Here is a 5208-nt window from a genome sequence, read left to right as displayed (position 1 = left end):
CAGTAGATATTCAATGGGCTGGACGCATTCGGGAACACACCAAGCTCAATGAGGAAATTCCTTATCCAAACACCTTCCTTCGCGGCTTCCGAAGCCGCGATGTACTCGGCTTCTGTCGTAGAATCGGCCACCATCCCCTGCTTGGAACTCTTCCAACTAACAGCACCACCATTTAGCGTGAACACAAATCCTGATTGTGACTTTGAATCATCTCTGTCGGTTTAGAAACTAGCATTGGTGTAACCTGTTACAACGAGCTCCTCCTCACCTCCATAGACGAGGAACATATCTTTAGTCCTTCTCAAGTACTTAAGAATGTTTTTCACCGCTGTCCAATTACTCTCACCTGGATCAGATTGGTGTCTGCTTGTCATACTTAGCGCATATGAAACATCTGGGCGAGTACTTATCATTGCATACATGATAGATCCAATAGCCGAGGCATATGGCACTCTACTCATGCGATCCCGCTCATCAGCAGTCGAAGGACACTGAGTCTTGCTAAGATGTATGCCATGTGACATAGGCAAGAACCCTTTCTTTGCCTCTTCCATGCTGAACCGCTTCAACACTTTGTCAATGTAAGTATCTTGGCTTAAACCTATAAGCCTTCTTGATCTATCTCTATAGATCTTAATGCCCAGAATATATGCCGCTTCCCCTAAGTCCTTCATCGAAAAACTATTTTTCAGTGAAGCCTTTACGGACTCAAGCATAGGAATGTTATTTCCAATCAGTAATATGTCATCCACATATAAGATTAGAAATACTACAGAGCTCCCACTGACCTTCTTGTAAACACAAGACTCTTCTTCGTTCTTGGTGAAGTCAAACCCTTTGACCACTTCATCAAAACGAATGTTCCAACTCCTAGATGCTTGCTTCAATCCATAAATGGATCTCTGAAGCTTGCATACCTTTCCAGCATTTTTCGGATCGACAAAACCCTCGGGCTGTATCATATACACATCCTCAGCTAGGTTTCCATTCAGGAAAGCTATCTTGACATCCATCTGCCATATCTCATAATCGAAATATGCAGCTATAGCTAGAATAATCCGAATGGACTTAAGCATCACTACGGGCGAGAAGGTCTCGTCGTAGTCAACTCCTTGAACTTGTCGAAAACCTTTTGCGACAAGTCGTGCTTTATAGATGTGAACATTTCCATCCATGTCCTTTTTCTTCTTATAGATCCACTTGCACTCTATGGCTTTAACACCATCAGGCGGGTCAACCAAGTTCCAAACTTGATTGTCTCCCATGGACTCTATTTCGGATTGCATGACACTCTGCCATTTTTCGGAGTCTGGGTCCATCATTGCTTCTGCATATGTCGCAGGCTCATCATTGTCCAACAATAATATTTTCCGCATTTCGTGGAGCCTTGCCGACCATCGTGGTTGTGGCGGTGCTTCTCTTGCCATGGGTATCTCAACTTGTTCTGCTACGTTAGCATCACTCATTGATTCTTGCCCGATCGGCTCTTCTTCAACTTCTTCAAGATGCACTGTCTTTCCACTCTTTTCTCCTTTGAGAAACTCTTTCTCTAGGAAAACCCTGTTCCGAGCGACAAACACTTTGCCTTCTGATCGGTTGTAGAAATAATATCCCAAAGTTTCCTTTGGATATCCCACGAAAATGCACTTATCCAACTTGGGTGTGATCTTGTCCGACTGAAGTCGCTTGACAAACAGTTCACATCACTAAATCTTTAGAAAAGACAAACTAGGAACCTTTCCAGTCCATATCTCATATGGTGTCTTAACTACGGATTTAGATGGTACCCTATTAAGTGTGAAAGCTGCTGTTTCTAGAGCGTATCCCCAAAATGACAACGGTAGGTCCGACTGGCTCATCATTGATAGAACCATGTCTAACAAAGTTCGATTACGTCGCTCGGACACACCGTTTCTCTGAGGTGTTCCAGGCGGCGTAAGTTGTGGAACAATTCCGCAACTCTTTAGATGATTGCTAAACTCGTGGCTCAAATACTCGCCTCCACGATCAGATCGTAAGGCCTTAATTTTCTTGCCACGCTGATTTTCAACTTCATTCTGAAATTCCTTGAACTTTTCAAAGGTTTCAGACTTGTGCCTCATCAAGTAGACATAGCCATATCTACTAAAATCATCAGTGAAAGTTATGAAGTATTGGAATCCTCCTCTAGCCATCGTGCTCATTGGTCCGCATACATCACTATGTACGAGTTCCAACAAGTCTACTGCTCTCTCAGGAAATCCTGTGAAAGGCGTCTTGGTCATCTTGCCTAGCAAGCAAGCCTCACATGTCTCGTATGATTCAAAATCAAACGAAGTTAGAAGTCCATCAGAATGGAGCTTCTTCATGCGCTTTTCACTTATATGACCCAAACGACAATGCCACAAGTAGGTAGGACTCAAATCATTAGGCCGAGGCCTTTTAGCACTTACATTACAGACAGGTGAACCATCAAGATTTAAAACAAATAATACATTCACAATGGGTGCAAAAGCCATAAACATATTATTCTTAGAGATCACACAACCATTGTTTTCACTCGCAAATGAATACCCATCCTTCATCAAGCATGAAGGAGACAAAATGTTTCGACTTAAACTAGGAACAAAATAACAATTATTCAACTCCATAATAAATCCTGACGGGAGGTGGAGTTGCATCGTCCCGACGGTCAACGCAGCAACTCTTGCATTATTGCCCACGCGGAAATCAACTTCTCCTCTTTCAACGCTTCTACTTCTTATCATTCCCTGCATCGAATTGCAAATATGAGCAACCGATCCGGTATCAAATACCCAAGAATTAATAATTGTATCAGCGAGAAATATGTTGTCTATAACATTAACAACAAGCGTACCTGAGGTAGAAGTACTCTTACTTCCGCCATTCTTCAAGGAAGCTAGGTACTGCTTGCAGTTTCTCTTCCAGTGACCAAGTTCATGATAGTAAAAGCACTCTTTGTCTGGAGCAGGTCCAGGTCCAGTTTTAACCTTGGGCGGTGGGTTTGGCTTGGACGTTCCAGCCTTGCCCTTCTTCTTCCAAGAATTGCCCTTCTTCTTAAAGCTAGGCTTGTTCTGTATAGCCATTACATGGCTGGTACTAGCGCTTTTCTTGATCTCAGCCTCTGCTGTTTTAAGCATGCCACACAGCTCATTCAAACCCTTCTCCGTCCCATGCATATGGTAGTTCGAGATGAAGTTCCCATAGCTAGGCGGAAGAGACAAAAGAATGAAATCAGTGGCCAACTCTTGGCCCAGTGGGAAGCCTAGCTTCTCCAACCGTTGAGTGTAACCAACCATCTTGATTACGTGTGGTCCTACTGTTGCGCCTTCTGCTAGCTTGCTCTCAACAAAGGCCTTAGACATATTGAACCTTTCAGTCCTGGCCTGTGTTTGGAACATGTCTCTAAGCGCCACGATCATATCGTGCGCCTCATGGTTTGTTTCGAACTGCATCTGCAGCTCGGGTTCCATGCAAGCAAGCATAAGGCAGCTTACTTCAAGGTTAGCATCACATGCTTTCTTGTAAGCATTCTTAGCAGCAGCGGGTGCATCATCAGCAGGTTCTTCTGGTAGTGGGTTGTCTAGAACATCTTCCTTTTTCTCAGCCCTGAGAACAATTCTCAGGTTGCGGATCCAATCCGAGTAATTTGTTCCATTCAACTTGTCCTTCTCAAGGACCGAACGCAAAGCAAACGGTGTAGTGCTGCTAGGTGCCATTTAATCTACAACAAAGTAATGCAAAATACACTAAGACAAACGTATCTATGATAGAGCAAATCACATTAAACTATTTTAACAGAATCTACTCCCACTAAAATCAATATCCCTCTATTGAAACTTAGTGATTCAGGATCCACAACTAACAAGTCCACTAGTGAGCTTTAGCATCACCGCTAGCAAACAAGGTAGATCGGTAAGCAACTTTTGCTAATCATATCACATATGACTCCTGTTGTTGGGTGACATCTCTATGTCTCGGCGCCCAACCTTTATGCCCCAAGGTCCTTAACCGTTAAGATAACCTAGTTAAGCAAACCAACCCTTATGCGTGTAAGTGTCCGACACAAACCCGTCTAGTCAAGGAAAACTAGTGGCACCCTAATTTCATAGACCCACCACTAATTGTACAAGACATGGGACGGTGCAAGTTTTAGTTGGGAGGGCATACTAACTTAAATTTTGTGAGGGATCGTTCTACTTCTAACATCACAGCATGCAGAAAGTAAAACATAAACAGAATAGCATTCACACAGTTGTGACACGGTATGGCCCGTTTTCATATGGTGATCTCCATCTCCATAGAACCTGTTCACCATGGTGATCTCCATCTCCATGTTCCATGTGCGCCATCCTTCTGGTGATGAGTCCTCCAAGAACTAGAACATGCTATTACGCCTAATAGCTAGTTAAGGAAGCTAGTAATGAAGATTACATAGTTGCTTGGCTCATCACAGATTGGTACACAGACCATTAAATACATTAAGGTGACAACACATATGGCTCCTGCCGTGTTGCCGTACGCGCGACACGCAGGTCACGAATGAGTTACACACATGCATCACATACACAAGGGGGCCATACTGATCACAAGATACAAACATACATCCTGCAAAACAGAGTTAGACGTCATAACGTTCCAAACTTCGGAGGCCCGAAACTCCATCTTCCAAGCCGAATTTGGGAAATCTAATTTCGCCGAAAACGGCAAAGCCGTTGAATTTCATGTGTAACTTTTTCTGTAGATCAATTTTCATATAAAATTCCCCCCGATCCGAGATTGTACCGAAAAGTTACGGCTGATTTACCGAAGCATACGCATACGGCAAAAATCCCGACCCCGGTAGTAGATCTCATCTACTATTGCACATCTAATGCGCCTGGCGTATGACCCTGGATTTCAATTCGACCAATCATATTGATCTTCGCTCACTGCAACTGGATTTACGTGTATCACTTAACTCCGATGGCGGAAACCGACCGGTAGGAGTATGTCGTTACACTACCATTGCAGCAAGGGCACGAAAACAGGACATAGATCAAACGGAAAACTCGCATATCTCCATATGCACACATCCCGAATCCAAAACTAAGCAGCTATGACTCTGATACCACTGTAGGGATACGAGGTAGGCTACATAGCGCAAATCAAAATTTCTACCGCGTAAAACCAGGAAGACCTGCCGTATAAGGATCACGGATTAACCAC

Source organism: Setaria italica, chromosome II (assembly GCF_000263155.2).
Source record: "Setaria italica strain Yugu1 chromosome II, Setaria_italica_v2.0, whole genome shotgun sequence".
Lineage (NCBI taxonomy): Eukaryota > Viridiplantae > Streptophyta > Magnoliopsida > Poales > Poaceae > Setaria > Setaria italica.
The sequence above is the reverse complement of the archived record's forward strand: the minus strand, read 5'-3'. Positions refer to the sequence as shown.